This window comes from Petromyzon marinus, unplaced genomic scaffold (genome assembly GCF_048934315.1).
Source record: "Petromyzon marinus isolate PM22_M1 ecotype Great Lakes invasive population unplaced genomic scaffold, UKy_Petmar_22M1.pri1.0 PM_G_Scaffold_13, whole genome shotgun sequence".
Taxonomy (NCBI): Eukaryota; Metazoa; Chordata; class Hyperoartia; order Petromyzontiformes; family Petromyzontidae; genus Petromyzon; species Petromyzon marinus.
The window spans coordinates 4,886,124-4,906,705 of NW_027422684.1; positions in this window are offsets into that span (position 1 = coordinate 4,886,124).

Consider the following 20,582-nt stretch of genomic DNA (forward strand, 5'->3'; position numbering starts at 1 on the left):
ATAAATTAAATTTATTTTAATTACATTTATTTTATACCTACGTAATTTTTTTTTATAAATTATTCTTTTTACATTTATTTTATCTTATACCTACGTTAAATTAAATGTTTTAATAAATTAAATTTATTTTATTTAAATTACATTTATTTCATTTAATACCTACGTTTAATTTAATTTTTAAAATAAATTACATTATTTTATTTAAATTAATTTTATACCTACGTTAAATTACATTTTTTATAAATTATCTTATTTTATTTAAATACATTTTTTAAAATAAATTACATTTATTTTATTTAAATTACATTTATTTTATACCTACGTTAAGTTAAATGTTTTAATAACTAAAATTTATTTTCTTTTAATTAAATTTATTTTATTTCATACCTACACATGTACAGTCATTTTAACTGCTCTGACTGCTACAAGCTAAGTGCGGCCTGGAAGCGTATTAAGTAATACATTTTACAATTCCTTATAGAGGAACCCCATACTAATGAACTGACTACGTATCTATATAATTATAAGACCGCACGCAGATACCGCAAAAGCGGACCCCGTTGTCAATGATATAATTCGATGTACGTACAGCAGTTGCAGCAGTTGCTGTACGTACATCATTAAAATTACACCGATTGCAATACGTCACCAAAGACACAATTTTAATTTGACCCCCGGGTCTGATCGCGTTAACTGTGCAGGTGGCGGGTCGAGAGGTTACTTGCACGTGTGTGCAGCTTGTTGAATATTGACGTGCGATGACTTGTGGAGAGGAAGAATGATGCTGATGATGGCGATGCAAGTCTTGAAGTCTGACGTTGTTCTCCGAGTCGTGTAGCCTACCGCGTGCCACTTTGGGGATTGCGTAATGTCATTTTAGTTTCCTCTGTGGAACTTTTTATTTTGTTGATTCTAACGATTGAATTAACGTAGGGCGGGCTTGGGAGCGGCGTTGACGATGTGTTTTGGCGTTACACCAACCAGCACCTTTGCATTCAGAAGTTGGAGGTGCTTTGATTGTTACAGCGAGAGGTGGAATCATCACCGCCATCGTCATGGGTTTAAGTGGGCACGGAGCCCGTCAAGGGAATGGGTAGGTAGAGGAATGGGGTTGGAGAGTATACACAACTTGCATTTCTAGTCATTTCAACAATTTATGGGCATGCGCATTATTAACAGTATCCTGATTGATGAGCTAAACAAAATCGCAATTTAATCGTGAATCTATTGTCATAAATGAGTCCGAAATATCAATAGTCATGCTCAAAACCGCATTCCTATTGTTATAAAAAATCATTGTACCCCCATTCATGATGACAATTCCAATATGGTCATTATGATGCTCAGAATTAGTTATATTCTCAGAATCATGAACATTTATTAAAACAGCAGTGTGCTCAAAATGCTCATTTAACAATTTCAACATGTACACAATCAATTCCAAGATTCTAATCAAAGTAAGTCCTATGTATCGTGGTGTTTTCATGCATATCCATTATTGCGTGCCCCCCCCCAAAAATATACAAAAGTCTATTTTTATAATGTTTGCACGGTGTACAGTCTGGAAATTACCCACATGGCAAATTTAAAGCTTGGTGCGTGTCGGGAAGTACGCTAAACATTTTGAACAGACGCACACATTCACAACTTTGCCTTTGATATATATGGAGATTGGTAATAAATTGTTAATTTAACTACTTTCAAGCTGACTGATTGGAAATAGGAATAGCACTGGCTCACCACGGGGCTTGTCGCATGGTATCTGGGCACTTTATTTGAAACGTAAACCCCACAGTGTGTGAGTTAAATTCCTCGCAAGTTGCGTCCACAGAGACAGACAGACAGACAATGACGTTTCTAGGTAAGAGTAAGAAATTAATCTACGTGTCGAGGCGAGACGAGAGAGCCAAGAGGTCACCTCGTTAGATGGGGCGGCGCGTCAACCTTAGTCACGTGACTGAAGGAGTGTGGGCGTGCCGTGCGTGTGTGTCGTGTACTGTGTGTGTGTGTGTACCGTGTGTGTTTGTACTGTGCGTGTGTGTGTACTGTGCGTGTGTACTGTGTGTGTGTACCGTGCATGTACCGTGCGTGTGTGTGTACTGTGCGTGTGTACTGTGCGTGTGTACTGTGCGTGTGTGTGTACTGTGCGTGTGCGTGTGTACCGTGTGTGTGTACTGTGCGTGTGTATACTGTGCGTGTGTACTGTGCATGTGTGTGTACCGTGCGTGTGTGTGTGTACTGTGCGTGTGCGTGTGTACTGTGCATGTGTGTGTACCATGCGTGTGTGTGTGTACCATGCGTGTGTGTGTGTACTGTGTGTGTGTGTGTACACTGTGTGTGTGTGTACCGTGTGTAACGTGTGTGGCGGTAGTCTAGCGGTTAGTGCGCTGCTCTACAAACATGACGACCCGAGTTTGATTCTCGCTCACAGCCAACACCCAGTGACGATTCTTTAGGATATGTTTTTCAAACGAACGGTTGTTTGGGTTGCGTTGTGTTCTTTAAAGTTACTTGCAATTCAAATACAGGTGTGTTGCTGGTGGTTGTGATGCCAGACGATAACATTGTGAGGAGCAATGCCTGAATCCTTACCCTTGGGGTTCCTCATGAGGGTGCAGAGTCCTCCACTCGGGGCAGGAGACTGCCAAACAACAAGGAGTGGCTCTTATTCTGAATAAAAGAATGAAGGCGGCGTGGGAAGGTGGCGGCGAGGTGTGGGAAGCTGTAAGCCCCAGGCTACTTTGGGCTCGCCTCCCCATCAACAGGAGGCAGAGAATGGTGGTGGTGGTGGCTGCTTACGCCCCCACCGAAGATGAACATCAGTGGAGGGATGCAGGCAAGCCCGTGGATTCAGATTCCTTCTATAACCTCCTGTGACAGGTGTTAGCTAAAAGTGGCCCCTCGGGATAGAGTCATCCTGTTGGGTGACTTCAATGCCCGAGTTGGTCATGATGCTGGCACCTGGTCTGGAGCGATTGGAAGGCATGGGCCAGATCAACTCAATAACAATGGTAGGAGGCTGTTAGACTTCTGTGCAGCCTGTGGGCTTGTCATTGCCAACACGCTGTTCTGGCATCTGTGCATCCAGACAACATCATGGATTCACGCCGGGTCCAAGCAAGAACATCCGCTGGACTATATAGCAGTGGACCAGCGAATGCAGGCCCATGTCTACAGTGCTGCTGACCTCACTGACCATTAGCTTTTCATATGTAAGATCTGTGGGCTGGGTAAATCTGTGAGCAGGAGCGAGAGACAATTAAGCTCCCAAGCATTCACTACGTTATACACAACATATTTACACTCATAAGTCACTTGCCTAATTGCCTCAGCAACTTGGTGTTTCGTATCGAATCTCATCTCAAACAATCGAAGGGCGCCCCTAAGTGGCAGCTGCCCCTGTGTGGCACAAGGTGGCCCTCCACCGGCCTGCACGTGGCATGAGTCTGTCGGTAGGGGGCGATCATTGACACGTCATCTACGTTGTGGAGTTTCCGGATAATGTTTTGGAATTACCACAATTTTGACCGTGACACCAACATGCAATGATCTGTGCGTTGTGAGTGACACAATACTCTGTTTTACATCCGCCGTGAAGCAGAACAGCGCATAATGTGGTGAATGTTACTGGGGTTGCCAGGTGTGCCTGTCGGATTTGAACTTTGAATCTCTGCAACAAATAAAGAATGCGCTACCATATTCCTGGTTCTTTCGGCAAAGTCACGTAGATAGAAAACAAAAAATAAACAAAATAAAAGATAAAAAAATGAAAAAATACAAATAACAAATAAAAATAATACATTAAAAAAAATAATTGATTATAAGATGCCATGGGTCGACTGACTCAGATGACTGGCCGATGCATCGCCTTTGCCCCCCACTACACACACACAGTGTGTGTACATGTACACACACTGTGTACATGTACACACACTGTGTGTGCACGTGTACGCACACAGAGTGTGTACACACACACACTGTGTGTTTGTATACAGTGTGTGTGTACACACAGTGTACACACACACTGCATACGCAATAATGTCCACGTTGTTGCTGAGTTCACACACCCAAGGGAGGGGGCAATGGAAAATGAAGCTAAATCAACTTAGACTCCATCCCCGCTCTGTGACGTCACCACTCAGCATGACCTCATCGGCATAAAGTGCCAGCGGGAGGTGTATCTCGCTAGTGACGTCATGTCACCAAGGTATTCACACTCCCCCAACCCCGTCCACAGTGCTCTTGATCGTGACGTCACCTCCGCTTGGGTCACTGCCGATATCAATCCAGTGGCAATCCTTATTTGGGCAAAGGTACGCCCAGTGACTGGCGGTTCATTAACATAATGTATCCGTTGAAGCCGTCGAGTGTTTATTGCGACAGGTTCAGCAGCCACACCCCATTCCTCGACGTATGGCCCGGGCTCATTAACATAATTTATTCAGTTACAGAGCCGCTCTTTGTGGGAGGGGCGTGTCTCTTATCCCGGCAGTGACGTCATGTTACCTGCTTACCCGTGTGACGTCGCGAGGTAACAGGAGGCTGCCGATCCGCGCTTGCACTGAAATCCGAGATGAGAAATTCTCATCGTTGTGGTGGTTGTTGTTGTTTACCAAGGTAGAGCCTCTCTCTCGTAGGGATGTCAGTTGAGTAGCAGCGAGCATGGGAATCGATGTCCAGGTTGGAACTTTACAACGCGGGGCCTAGCCACGCGGGGCCTTGCCTCCTGCCCTCACCTGATTGCGTTCGCTTTAATTATCTCGCTTAAGTTTAATTTGTCTTCACCCGGCTCGCCACTTTGTAACTTTTTTTTATTGTAAATATTCACGCAGTTTTTATTTTCGTTTTTTTGTTAGCAGGCCAAGCCCGCTTGAGCTGCTATACCGCTCTTGTTATCAGAAGCGACCTGCCCACAACAACACAAGGTGAGGCTTTGTCAACGTGTGTGAATGTTTTGACTTAAAACTTTGGTGACTGCAGGAATTATTATTCTTGGTTTTTTCGGTAAAGTCATGTAGATAGAAAATTAATAAAAATAACAATGAAAATAAATAAAAAATAAATTGTAACTAAAGCAAAACAACTCACGTCGTTTTGATCGCAACACAAGTGGCCTTTATTTAATGTAATTGTATTATCTGTTATTGTTATTTTTTATCTACGTAACTTTACCGAAAGAAACAAGAATACGTGTGTCAATGTCTATCGGTCAAAGACGCTATACGGAGAGACGCGCAAACTCCAAATATACAGCAGGCGTCACGGTTGGGATCGAACCCATGACTTCCTGTATACCAGGTGAGGTAGTTAACATCTCACCACGGAGAGAGACACGCAAACTCCAGTTAGCCACGGCTATGTTCGTTGATCCTCAATTAATTACTTGGTGGAGTGAGAAAGCATTCATGCCGAGCAGATGAAGGTGGCCAGGCATGATTCTAGACACGTCACCGCCTGTTTACTCAGTGACAGTGTACAGTTTGTGTTTGCAGTAACATCTATTAACTCTGTTGAACACGGAGGTTATATCATGACAATTGTTTACTTTTGTTTTCCTCTGGAACTCTTTATATGAATGTAAACAGGAAGTTAACACAGCACACACATGCAGCTGAAGTCGGAACTGTTCATCCCAGCATTTAAGGACATCTGAGCCTGGATTCACACCTCTAAGTTGCGATTGAACGTTAATTTATGCATTTCTGCCTAACACAAATAGTATTGTTTTCAACACCCTTTGCTATGTCAGCTGAATTTAGCTCTCATAAATATTCCTTTTGTAGCCAGACAGCCGAAATTGTGTGCTCGGAGTTTTGGGTGAACATTCATTTTGAAGATTCGAGGGCTTCCAGGCATGTTTATGACCATTTGCCCTCTCAGTGTGTGCCATAACAGCCCGTGTGATGAATTTGGGACACTTTTCCACTATATCATGAATATATGAATAAGTATAGACGTGTAAGTCACGTGCTACTGTGTATATATGCTTTCCTCTGTGCATCGATACTGACGTGTAGATGGTGTGGATATTCTTTTTTTTATGTCTGCAGCTGACGCTTCCTCTGCAGAATTGGTCTGATGGAGCAAAGCCACTCAGCGCAGCTCGGTACGACAAGTCAACAATGCGACCAGCGTGCATACAGCACGGACCGGACTGGAAATTTGACACGGCACCAGAGAAGTCACACAGGAGAGAAACCCTTCAAATGTACTGTGTGTAACAAGGCATTTGCATGGCCATCAGTTTTTCAGAACCACCAGAGTACACACACGGGAGAGAAACCCTTCAGGTGCACGATGTGCGGGATGGCGTTTACACAGTCATGTAATCTTGTAAAACACCAGAGAACACACACGGGAGAGAAACCCTTCAAGTGCAGTGTGTGTGGGAAGGCATTTTCATGGTCATCTGCTCTTAAAAAACACCAGAGAACACACACAGGAGAGAAACCCTTCAAGTGTACTCTGTGCGGCAAGGCGTTTTCAGATTCATGTCATCTTGTAACACACCAGAGAACACACACGGGAAAGAAACCCTTCAAGTGCAGTGTGTGTGGGAAAGCATTTGCACAGTCATCTGCTCTTGTAGAACACCAGAGAACACACACGGGAGAGAAACCCTTCAAGTGCAGTGTGTGCGTGAAGGCATTTGCACATTCATCTGCGCTTGTAAAACACCAGAGAACACACACGGGAGAGAAACCCTTCCGGTGCACAATGTGCGGGATGGCGTTTACACAGTCATATAATCTCGTAATACACCAGAGAACACACACGGGAGAGAAACCCTTCAAGTGCAGTGTTTGTGGGAAGGCGTTTTCATGGTCATCTACTCTTAAAACACACCAGAGAACACACACGGGAGAGAAACCTTTCAGGTGCACTCTGTGCGGGAAGGCGTTTGCACGTTCATCAAATCTTGAAGTACACCAGAGAACACACACAGGAGAGAAACCCTTCAAGTGCAGTGTGTGCGGGAAGGCATTTGCACGTTCATCAACTCTTCAAGTACACCAGAGAACACAGCATCAGAAGATCCACAAGGAGTGTAGTCTGAAATCAGCTTGTGAAAGTCAAAGTGCCACAATAAGCCCATCCCTCATGAAACACGAACCGGAAGAAAATCCCAGCTTGGACACTTTTAAAGGTATCGAGGTGAAATATGAAGAGGTGATGGTGAAATGTGAAGAGGTGATGGTGAAATGTGAAGAAGTGATGAGCGAAGAAGTGATGGTAAAATGTGAAGATGAAGGTTCAACTCCAAAATGGGACCTTCACATTGTAAAGCAGGAGGAGAATTCTGACTGAGGCAGAGCGAGGCAACTCCCAGCAGTTTGTGGAAGTGGAGGTGTGGGTGGACTTGCTCCTAGACAATACAAAGTCAAGTGGAGACTCGGTAGATGTGTAAGCTTGATATGATGTTGCTCCAATAGATGCACCTTTGTCACAGGCCTTTAATGACAGGAATGTGAAGTTGAACACTTTGTGGGCCCGTGGGTTGGGTAGATCTCTAACCAGGAGCAAGAGCCAATAAGTTCCCAAGCATTCACTATGTTATAATAATTGCTTTTACATGGTGCTTGCTTAATCGCCTCAGCAACTCGGAGTTTTGTATCTCAAACGCTTGAGCATCCCCAAGTAACAGCTGCCCCTGTGTGGCACAAGGTGGTGGCCCTGCACCGGCCTGCATGTGGACAAGAGCCTGTCAGTAGGGGGCGATGATTGATGTGTCATCTCAGTTGTGTAGTTTGTAGGTAATGTTTAGAATTTGCTACATTTTCACTCAGACGCCAGCATGCAATGGCCTACTCGTTTTGAATGACAATAGTATGTTTTACATACACTGTGAAGCAGACTGCAACTTTTTTTTAAAAGCTTCTTGTTAATACGATGTAACGTGATACAGTATATTTCACTGAAGTAATCCAATTTTGTTAATATGCCTGTCAATAATTTAGAATGAATTCTTGTTTGATTTTGTGCATACAAGTAACATTTGATCTGTAAGGGTCAAACATTGAATAAGTGATGTTAGGACAAAGTGTGCGTGTCTGTTTGGAAGTAACCTGTACAGAGAACTCAGGTGGGACCCGTTGTTCTTGTGATACAGGTCAAATGGTGTTTTTGTGTTCCACGAAGCATCTGGAGCAACTCATTGTCTTTGAAATAGGAAGCAAACTCGGATCATTCATCAGTTACAAGGCATACCACTTGAACGTTACACGTATAGGAGGAGGTACATTCTCTACAACACGAATTGTAGTTTTGTCTTACGTGTTGACGTAGGTTTTGTCTAACTGGGACTAGAAATGCACCTTGCTGATTAACGTCTGGATGTTCGTTACCTATCGGTTGAAGCAAACCCCACTGCTGTTGTTGAGACGCTGTGCACCAATAAGGGTCCAACACATTGACGGCCTTCAGGCCAGGAAAGTCACAACATTTGCACACGAAGGACGCATCCACGCAAGTACCCCATGCTCCGTTTTGAAGTTTTAAAATGAAACATCTTTGAATTGTGTTGTGTTTTGAATGAGATTATTTTATTTCCTCATTAAAAGCTTGTATCAATTTACATCTGGAAGACTTCATTGAAAAGGACATTTCGTGTGAATTTTCTCTCGTCATTAAGTAGATGGCCTTGCCGGGGGTTCGGACACACACAGTGTACACACACACAGTGTACACACACAATGTACACACACAGTGTACACACACAGTGTACACACAGTGTGCACACAAAGTGTACACAATGTACACACAGTGCACACACAGTGTACCCTCTTTGTGCAGAGTGTACACACACTGTACACACAGTGTATACACAATGTACACACACACAGTGACACACAGTGTACACACAGTGTACACACACACAGTGTATACACATAGTGTACACACAGGGTACACACACTGTATATACACACACACAGTGACACACACACAGTGACACAGTGACAACAACAACCGCCATTCGCCACTAAGTGACGGTGACGTCACCACGACGCTTGTGCCAGGCACAGTGACACACAAAGACAAAGATCCCCCGTGTAGCCTTAACAGACCGTAGGGGCAAGTGCTGTTAGTGAGCACCTATGAAGGCCGGAACGGTACACGAGGGGGTGGGTGGCCAGCACCACGCCCGACCGCCTTTGTCTCCCTAGTGGCGATATTTACACACCGCACCAGGTACTCAGTGACACAGCGACACGCAGTGACACAGTGTATACACATAGTGTACACACGCACACAGTGTATACACAGTGTATGTCCACATTGTTGCTGAGCTCCCATACCCAAGGGAGGGAGCAATGGAAAATTAATCTAAATAAACTTAAACTCCAACTCTGTGACGTCACCACTCAGCATTACCTCATCGACATGAAACGCCAGGGTGAGGTGTACCTCGCTAGTGACGTCATGTCACCAAGGTATTCATCCCTCCCCTGTCCACCGCGCTCTTCAGCGTGACGTCACCTCCGCTTGGATCACTGGCGATATCGTTCCAGTGGCAATCCTTATTTGGGCAAAGCTACGCCCAGTGACTGGTGGCGCATTAACATAATGTGTCCGTTAAAGCCGTCGCGAGTTTATTGCGACGGGTTCAGCGCCCACGCCCCCATCCCTCGACATATGGGCCGGCGTCATTAACATAATTTATTCAGTTAGAGAGCCGCTCGTGGGAGGGAAGTGACGTCATACTACTTCCTGCTGTCGCGAGGTAACAGGAAGCTGCCGTGTGCGCGCTTGCACTGAAATCCGAGGTGAGAAATTCTCATCGTTGTGGTGGTGGTGGTTGTTGTTGTGGTGGTGGTGGTTGTTGTTGTTTACCAAGGTAGAGCCTCGCTCTCTCTCGTAGGGATGTCAGTTGAGTAGCAGCGAGCATGGGAATCGATGTCCAGGTTGGAACTTTACAACGCAGGGCCTAGCCACGCGGGGCCTTGCCTCCTGCCCTCGCCTGATTGCATTCACTTTAATTATCTCGCTTAAGTTTAATTTGTCTTCACTCGGCTCGCCACTTTGTAACTTTGTTTTATTGTCAATATTCACGCAGTTTTTATTTTCTTTTGTTTTCACCAGGCCAAGCCCGCTTGAGCTGCTATACCGCTCTTGTTATCAGAAGCGACCTGCCCACAACAACACAAGGTGAGGCTTTGTCAACGTGTGTGAATGTTTTGACTTTAAACTTTGGTGACTGCAGGAATGAATTTTCTTGGTTATTTCGGTAAAGTCACGTAGATATGAAATAAAATAAAAATAGCAATCAAATTAAATGAAAAATATATTTTTTAAATAAAGCAAAAAACCCACGACGTTTCGATCGCAACACAAGTGGTCTTTATCTTATTAAATTTAATCTGTTATTTTTATTTTCTATCTATGTGACTTTTCTGAAAGAACCAACAATACGTGCGTCAATGTATCTATCGGTCAAAGACGCTAAGCTCGTGCTGCTGTTGACTCTGAATGTGTGGAGGGGAACACCTTCACCACGGGGAGAGAGACAGAGACACGGATAGCCTCGGCTATGTTGATTGATCCTCGATTCATTACTTGGTGGAGTGAGGAAGAATTAATGCTGAGCAGATGAAGGTGGCCAGGCATGGTTCTGGTCACACCACCACCTGTTTACTCATGGCAGTGTGTGACAGTGTCAAGTTTGTGTTTGCAGTAAAGTCTATCAACTCTGTTGAACGTGGAGGTTATATCAAAACAATAGTTTATTTTTGTTTTCCTCTGGAACTCTTTATAAGAATGAAAACAGGAGGTGAACACAGCACACACCTTCAGCTGAAGTCAGAACTGTTCATCCCCAGCATTCAAGGACATCTGAGCCTGGATTCACACCTCTAAGTTGCGATTGAACATTAATTCATGCATTTCTGCAAAACACAAATAGTATTGTTTTCAACACCCTTTGCTATGTCAGCTGAATTTAGCGTTCATAAATATTCATTTTGTAGTCAGACAGCCGAAATTGTGTGCTTAGAGTTTTGGGTTACCATTCATCTTGATGATATGAAGGCTTACAGGCATATTAATGACATTTTCCCTCTCATTGTGTGCCATAACAACCCGTGGAGAGAAACCCTTCAGGTGCACTCTGTGCGGGAAGGCGTTTGCACGTTCATCAAATCTGATTAATTTGGGAAACTTTTTCACTACATCATGAATATATTAATAAGTATAGACGTGTAAGTCACGTGTGCATTCCTCTGTGCCTGACGTGTAGATGGTGTGGATATTCTTTTTTTATGTCTGCAGCTGACGCTTCCTCTGCAGATTTGGTCTGATGGAGCAAAGGCACTCAGCGCAGCTCGGTACGACAAGTCAACAATGCGACCAGCGTGCATACAGCACGGACCGGACTGGAAATCTGACACAGGAGAGAAACCCTGCAAGTGCACTGTGTGTGGGAAGGCGTTTGCATGTTCATCTGTTGTTAAAAAAACACCAGAGAACACACACGGGAGAGAAACCCTTCAAGTGCGGTGTGTGTGGGAAGGCGTTTGCAGATTCATCAAATCTTCAAGTACACCAAAGATCACACACGGGAGAGAAACCCTTCAAATGTACTGTGTGTAACAAGGCATTTGCATGGCCATCAGTTTTTCAGAACCACCAGAGAACACACACGGGAGAGAAACCCTTCAGGTGCACGATGTGCGGGATGGCGTTTACACAGTCATGTAATCTTGTAACACACCAGAGAACACACACGGGAGAGAAACCCTTCAAGTGCAGTGTTTGTGGGAAGACATTTTCAGGTTCATTTGTTCTTAAAACACACCAGAGAACACACACGGGAGAAACACCCTTCAAGTGCAGTGTGTGTGGGAAGGCATTTTCATGGTCATCTGCTCTTAAAAAACACCAGAGAACACACAGGAGAGAAACCCTTCAAGTGTACTCTGTGCAGCAAGGCGTTTTCATATTCATGTCATCTTGTAACACACCAAAGAACACACACGGGAGAGAAACCCTTCAAGTGCAGTGTTTGTGGGAAGGCATTTGCACAGTCATCTGCTCTTGTAGAACACCAGAGAACACACACGGGAGAGAAACCCTTCAAGGGCAGTGTGTGCGTGAAGGCATTTTCACAGTCATCTGCGCTTGTAAAACACCAGAGAACACACACGGGAGAGAAACCCTTCAAGTGCAGTGTTTGTGGGAAGGCATTTTCATGGTCATCTGCTCTTAAAAAACACCAGAGAACACACACGGGAGAGAAACCCTTCAAGTGCAGTGTGTGTGGGAAGGCGTTTGCAGAGTCATCTGCTCTTAAAAAACACCAGAGAACACACACGGGAGAGAAACCTTTCAGGTGCACTCTGTGCGGGAAGGCGTTTGCACGTTCATCAAATCTTGAAGTACACCAGAGAACACACACGAGAGAGAAACCCTTCAAGTGCAGTGTGTGCGTGAAGGCGTTTGCACATTCATCTGATCTTGTAAAACACCAGAGAACACACACAGGAGAGAAACCCTTCAAGTGCAGTGTGTGCGTGAAGGCGTTTGCACATTCATCTGCTCTTGTAGTACACCAGAGAACACACACGGGAGAGAAACCCTTCAAGTGTACTCTGTGCGGGAAGCCGTTTGCAGATTCATCAAATCTTCAAGTACACCAGAGAGCACAGAAGCATCAGAAAATCCACAAGGAGTGCAGTCTGAAATCAGCTTGTGAAAGTCAAAGTGCCGCAATGAGCCCATCCCTCATGAAACACGAACCGGAAGAAAATCCCAGCTTGGACACTTTTGAAGGTATCGAGGTGAAATATGAAGAGGTGATGGTGAAATGTGAAGAAGTGATGAGCGAAGAAGTGAAGGTAAAATGTGAAGATGATCCAAAATGGGACCTTCACATCGTGAAGCAGGAGGAGAATTCTGACTGAGGCAGAGTGAGGCAACTCCCAGCAGTTTGTGGAAGTGGAGGTGTGGGTGGACTTGCTCCTAGACAATACAAAGTCAAGTGGAGACCCGGTAGATGTGTAAGCCAGAGACGATGTTGCTTCAATAGATGCACCTTTGTCACAGGCCTTTAATGAGAAGAATGTGAAGTTGAACACTTTGTGGGCCCATGGGTTGGGTAGATCTTTAACCAGGAGCGAGAGACAATAAGCTCCCAAGCATTCACTATGTTATCATAATTGCATTTACACGGTGCTTGCTTAACCGCCTCAGCAACTCGGAGTTTTGTGTCGTACCTCGTCTGAAACACTCGAAGAGCATCCCCAAGTAGCAGCTGCCCCTGTGTGGCACAAGGTGGTGGCCCTGCACCGGCCTGCATGTGGACAAGAGCCTGTCCGTAGGGGGCGATGATTGATGTGTCATCTCAGTTGTGTAGTTTGTAGGTAATGTTTAGAATTTGCTACATTTTCACTTCGACGCCAGCATGCAATGGCCTACTCGTTTTGAATGACACAATAGTATGTTTTACATACACTGTGAAGCAGACTGCAACTTTTTAAAAAGTTTCTTGTTAATACGATGTAACGTGATGCAGTATATTTCACTGCAGTAATCCAATTTTGTTAATATGCCTGTCAATAATTTAGAATGTATACTTGTCTGGTTTTGTGCATACTTGTAACATTTGATCTATAAGGGTCAAACATTGAATAAGTGATGTTAGGACAAAGTGTGTGTGTGTGTTTGAAAGTAACCTGTACAGAGAACTCAGGTGAGACCTGTTGTTCTTGTGATACAGGTCAAAGGGTACTTTTGTGTTTCATGAAGCATCTAGAGCAACTCATTGTCTTTGAAATAGGTAGCACGCTCGGATCATTTATCAGTTACAAGGCATACCACTTAAAAGTTACACGTATAGGAGGAGGTACATTCTCTACAACACGAATTGTAATTTTGTCTTACGTGTTGACGTAGATTTTGTCTAACTGGGACTAGAAATGCTCCTTGCTGATTCACGTCTGGATGTTCGTAACCTATCGGTTGAAGCAAACCCCACTGCTGTTGTTGAGACGCTGTGCACCATTTAAGGGTCCAACACATTGACGGCCTTCAGGCCAGGAAAGTCACAACATTTGCACACGAAGGACGCATTCACGCAAGTACCCCATGCTCCGTTTTGAAGTTTTAAAATGAAACATCTTTCAATTGTGTTGTGTTTTGAATTAAATGATTTTATTTCTTCATTAAAAGCTTGTATCAATTTACATCTGGAAGACTTCATTGCAAAGGACATTTCGTGTGAATTTTCTCTCAACGTTAAGTAGATGGCCTTGCAGGGGGTTCGGTTCAATGCGGACACAAACAGTGTACACACACAATGTACACACACAGTGTACACACACACAGTGTACACAAACAGTGTACACACACAGTGTACACACACAGTGTACACACACACAGTGTACACAAACAGTGTACACACACACAGTGTACACAAACTGACACAGCGACACACAGTGACAAAAACAAAGATACAAAGATCCCCCATATAGCCTTAGACTGTAGGGGCAAGTCCTGTTAGCGAGCACCTATGAAGGCCTGAACGGTACACGAGGGGGTGGGCGGCCAGCACCACGCCCGACCGCCTTTGTCTCCCTAGTGGCAATGTTTACACACCGCACCAGGTACTCATTTTAGGCTGAGTCGACCTAAGGGAAGCCCGGGACCGGTTCAGATAATCGTCACTGGTGTTGGCCGTGAGCGGGAATCGAACCCGGGTCGCCAGGTTCATAGTGCAGCGCGCTAACCGCTACACTATCGCTCCCCACACACAGTGACACACAGCGACACACACACAGTGACACACAGTACACACACACAGTGTACACACACAGTGTACACAAACACAGTGACACACAGTGTACACACACAGTGTACACAAACAGTGACACAGCGACACAGTGACACACAGTGACACACGTGGTGTCAATAAAGTTACAGACACCACGTGGTGTCAATAAAGTTACAGGAACTGCGTGGTGTCACTAAAGTTACAGCCACCACGTGGTGTCAGTAAAGTTTACAGCCACCACGTGGTGTCAATAAAGTTACAGCCACCACGTGGTGTCAGTAAAGTTTACAGCCACCACGTGGTGTCAGTAAAGTTTACAGCCACCACGTGGTGTCAATAAAGTTACAGCCACCACGTGGTGTCAATAAAGTTACAGCGGCCTAGAGGGGCGGACCGCGAAGCCTCCTCGGCGAAAACTTCGTGCCGGTAAAACCCCTCACACCCCCTAGGCAGGGATCCCCTTGACCCCTCACACCCCCTAGGCAGGGATCCCCTTGACCCCTCACACCCCCTAGGCAGGGATCCCCTTGACCCCTCACACCCCTAGGCAGGGATCCCCCTATGGGCAGTGTTGAGTCTATGGTGCAGTGTTGAGTCTATGGGTAGTGTTGAGTCTATGGTGCAGTGTTGAGTCTATGGTGCATTGTTGAGTCTATGGGCAGTGTTGAGTCTATGGTGCAGTGTTGAGTCTATGGTGCAGTGTTGAGTCTATGGTGCAGTGCTGAGTCTATGGGTAGTGTTGAGTCTATGGTGCAGTGTTGAGTCTATGGTGCAGTGTTGAGTCTATGGGCAGTGTTGAGTCAGTGGGCAGTGTTGAGTCTATGGGCAGTGTTGAGTCTATGTTGCAGTGTTGAGTCTATGGTGCAGTGTTGAGTCTATGGTGCAGTGTTGAGTCTACGGGCAGTGTTGAGTCTATGGTGCAGTGTTGAGTCTACGGGCAGTGTTGAGTCTATGGGTAGCAGTGTTGAGTCTATGGTGCAGTGTTGAGTCTTTGGTGCAGTGTTGAGTCTATGGTGACGTGTTGAGTCTATGGTGCAGTATTGAGTCTATGGTGCAGTGTTGAGTCTATGGTGTAGTGTTGAGTCTATGGTGACGTATTGAGTCTATGGTGCAGTGTTGAGTCTATGGGCAGTGTTGAGTCAGTGGGCAAACGTACAAAATCAGCAGGGGATCAAATACTTTTTTCCCTCACTGCAGTAGAGACGATGAGACGAAGGGGTGTATCTACTTCATGTAGCAGAAGGTTTCAACGAGAACTGTTTGGTTTGATCAATTAATGCGGTTGAATCAGAAATGATTTTGTTGGATTGTATGACGAGGCTGTTGGTGGGATCTCTTTTTATTTTTGTATAGCTACCATCGTTGAGTAATTCTTGAATTTTGTTGTTATATTGTATTTTATCCACGATGACAGTGGCATTGACCTTGTCGGCTGAGAGGATGACAATGTCATCCCTCTTTTTTAATTCATATAATAATCAGATTTGATTATTTTTATATATTTATTCTTATTTAAAAATAATCAAATTTGATTAGTTACATACTAAAGGAAAATTTATTTATTATTTAAAATAATCAAATGTGATTATTTGTAAGTTTTATTAATTATTATTATAAAATAATAAAATTTGGTTATAAAGAAAGGCGAAATTATTAATTAAATATTTCTGCCTTGATTTATTATGTTAAAGTGATCGAAATTGGGCAATTATTTTATTATTTATTATTTAAAATAATCCAATTTGATTATTTTAACTTATAATGGATATTCATTTATTATTTAAAAAAATAATCAAATTTTATTATTTTAATTTATAAATTTTTACTTATTTAATCTTATTTTTAAAATAATCAAATTTGGTTTTTATTTATTCTTATTTAAAAGTAATCAAATTTGATTATTTTTAATTTATTTTTATTTATTTATAATGATTTTACAATAATCAAATTTGAGTATTTTTTATCATTTTATTATTATTTATTTAATATTATAAAAATATAATCAAATTTAATTGTAGTCTGAGTCCGACCTAGGGGGAGGCCCACGACTGCTTCAGATCTCCGTCGCCGGCCCCAGTCGGCCGAGAGAGGCGTCACGTGACGAGTGGCTGTGGGGTCACACCAAGCCGCGCGAACATCGCCAGAGGACACATCGATCCGAGAATCGATGTCACGCGTTGGAATCGCCCCGCCGCCGCCGCCCGCTGCTGCCGCTGACGCTCGGCGATCCGCGCGGCCGTAGTTTTTTAGCGACAGGATCGCGAATCGATTCCCTCCGGCGCTCCACGCCATCACGACGATGTTGACCTCCGCCGCCCGGCACGCGGCCAAGCGCCTGGGAGTCAATGGCGAAGGCAACGACCGCGTCCAGGCGGGCGCGATGGTGAGCGTCAGTGACGAGCGACTTGACGAGGTGTTTTTATAACGAGAAGATGTTTCTTTTACTTCTCCTCGCCCAGAGCCTCGTTGTGAGGCCTGGGCCAGAGGCTTCACTCAGGCGACGTGCCACCACCACCACCAGCCGTGTTTATATTATTTAACGTGATTGTTTAGCTTTGTAACTCGCAGATTCCAGTGCCGTTGCGAAGAGCTTCTCGTTGTTGGTGTTGGGGATGGACCACGCGGACCACAGCATCGCTAGGCTCTGCTTACGTTCAGTAAAACGCGTTTTGGTAAACGTGGATTTCGTGTTCGTTAACACTTTGGGCTATTTCCAGTGTAATTTTTTTATACGGCGTTTTCTCTTCTAAGGGTGGGTATTCTCTTTGCACTGAACTAAAATAATAAAAAAATATGAAACAATAAAAACATTACTCATTGTTTTTTTCGGTAAAGTCACGTATGTAGAAATACAATAAAATTATATTAAAACAAAAAACAATCACGACGTTTCCATCACAACGCAAGCGATCTTCATCAGGTGTCAAGAACAAATCACGGAGGTAAATACAGCAAAAGATGAGAGACGAGAATTCAACAAACCTGAAACAACATTATGTGAAGCACATCCAGTCAGGCCAACAACACAGACACTTCCTGGCGGACCACGAATAAAAACATTGCCTACCAGGAGAAATTCGTTCATGAGGCTATCCACATATACAAGCACAGAGACAATTTCAACCGAGAAGATGGATTCTGGCTTAACAATCATTGGAAGGATTTGATAAACCATTTCGGGTCTTAATTGTTCACGCTTACGGTGGCTTTCAGACCGCATCCATTATTTTCGTCTCCCCCCTCCTCTTTTCAGAACATAGATGGACTGGTCCATCTGAACAAACTCTCAAATCGCTCTCCGTGGTGCTGACGTTAAAAAAAATGCCACTTTTATTCAAATTTTCTTGCTGTGGTTTTCACACCTGATGATGATTGCTTCTTGTGTTGCAGTCAAAACGTCGTGAGAATTGTATTGTTTTATATTTTTATTATTTTATTGTTTCCCTTCTACGTGGTGACTTTTCCGGAAGAACCAAGAATATTAATCCCTGCAGTCACGAAAGCTTTAAATCAAAAGTTAAAATACTAATTAAGTTAAAATACCGATATGTTAAATGTCCCACGCGATAGCGTCGTGGGGTAGCTCTTCGACCCTCCCCAATGTGATTAAAAACTTTGCGGAATAAAACTTTACAGCGTCTACAAAAGCGCACCTGGCGGTGGGGGATGCGAGTTCCAGAGTTTGTAACTCGAGGGCCGTTTAGATTTAAAGTTAAACTCGCGAACGTTCTTAGCGATTACTGAAATGATGGCACTGAGCTATGGCCATTTTTTGCCAAACGGATGCAGATTTAAAAAGCCCTTTAATGCAAGTGTCTGCATCTGCTCCGATATCACTTGCCGGCGATGTTAGCCTTGGCTTTATTTTGGTGATTTTGAAAAAGTTTTATGGTTTGGCCATGATTGTTTTGTTGTAGTACGGAGTTAGACTGATGGCTTTAATCTTAGTTGTCTTGTGGTTGTTGTTGTTTGACTTGCATCCCACTGGGATTTTTGCACACAGCGTTGGTGTACGGTGCTATTTCAAGGATTATTTTGCTGTTTTTTCCTGGATTTTTTGTTTGCACAGTCACACAAAGTCACTTTAAGATGTTTTTATTGTTCATGTTTTTGTTTGTTGCGGTTGCACCCGATTCAAGAGCCAAATGGCTCACAGGGCTATACCAAATAAATGAAACTGAAAACTGTCTTCTCGGTATAGGAGGAAACAACAGCTTTGCACAATAGTCGTGTTGAGTTTGCTTCCTTGCCGACGTGCACAGGACACGTTTGAGGACCCACACAAGCCCCCACCGTCGGCTGTGGTTCACGTGCGGGGACTCTCGGACACAGCCCTCGAGTCGGACCTCGTGGAGGCCGTGCGGTACTTTGGCCTAGTCAGGTGACCAGTCGGTGGTGACCGTTGCCCGCATGGGGAAGAAAGCTGTATTATTATTGTTGTTTACCGAAAACACCAAAGATTAATTCCTGCAGTCACGAAAGCTTTGAACCAAGTTTAAACCGCCTCTACGGGGAGGTATAAGGTCTGTATCTTTGTGTCTGTCTTTGTGTTGTCTTGTGTTGTCTCTGCTTGTGTATCTGCCTTTGTGTCTGTGCTTGGATTTGTTTCTCTGTGCTGTCTCTGCCTGTGTGTCGGTCTTGGTGCTTCCGAATGTTTGCTGCCGTGCTCCACTTTGCTCTATGCATACCTCATGCTAAAATGTCCCATTGTCTCTCAGCCTTGCCTTCTCATGCTAAAATGTCCCATTGTCTCTCAGCCTTGCCTTCTCATGCTAATATGTCCCATTGTCTCTCAGCCTTGCCTTCTCTGCCTATTTAAGGCGACTTCACTGTGTGCTTGTACCTGTGCTGGTCTGCTGTACTTGAATGTCTATGTGTGTGTGTGCCATCTGTATCTTAAATTTCATACTTAACTTGCAATTTAGCAATCTTTGAAATAACGTAATCAACCAGGCTTTGCGTTAATTGTGTTTTGACCGACCGTCTGTGTTGCTTTATTTGGTTTCCAAATTCTGCTAAACTCTTGTCTGTTTGGTATGCTTCTCTCTCTATGTCCCCTATTGTGTCGGTGTTAGTTCCCCCCTACTTGGGTGTTTGTATATACATCTGGGGTTATGTGTTTCCCCTCTCTCTTAAATTTAGCTCTTCTGTACCTGATGATGGCTGCTTGTGTTGCAACCGAAACGTCGTACGCTATTATGTAATTTTATTAATTCTTATTTATACGTGACTTTACCGAAAAAAAAACAAAGATTATTGTTGTTATTATAGTTATTATTGTTATTGGTGTTATTATTGTTATTATTGTTGTGGTGGTGGTGTTTGCGGACGTGGAGTGAACGTAGACCTTGGAAATTCGAGTATTACCGATTTTCGGTTCAATAACTCAAGAAATTGCATAACACAAAAATACTCGATGGTTCTTAAGCACGGGGTGGAAGATGCCCTTTCTGGGGGTGCAAGACGTGCCAGATTATTTTTTAACAAGGTAAATCCATCGAAACACATTGAGCACGGGCACGTACGCACCGCTACTTTGTTCCATCAAACCTCTAAATTAATAAACATTGTACGTTTTAAAAAAAATATTGAGAACCAAAGGGGGGGTGGCAAGGCTGCAGGTTAAAGCTCAAGAACCACTTCCGTAAATAAAAAGTCGTGGCCGCGTGTGGCGGTGGACGAGAGGGCGCGGCGTTGCCCACGTCACGGCGTGATCGGCGACGCCGTGCGTGGCTTACTCGGGGCCTTGCCAGCCTGAAGTGACCAACCAAAAACCACTTCATCTTCTTTGGGGTTCTTTCGGTAAAGTCACCACCGC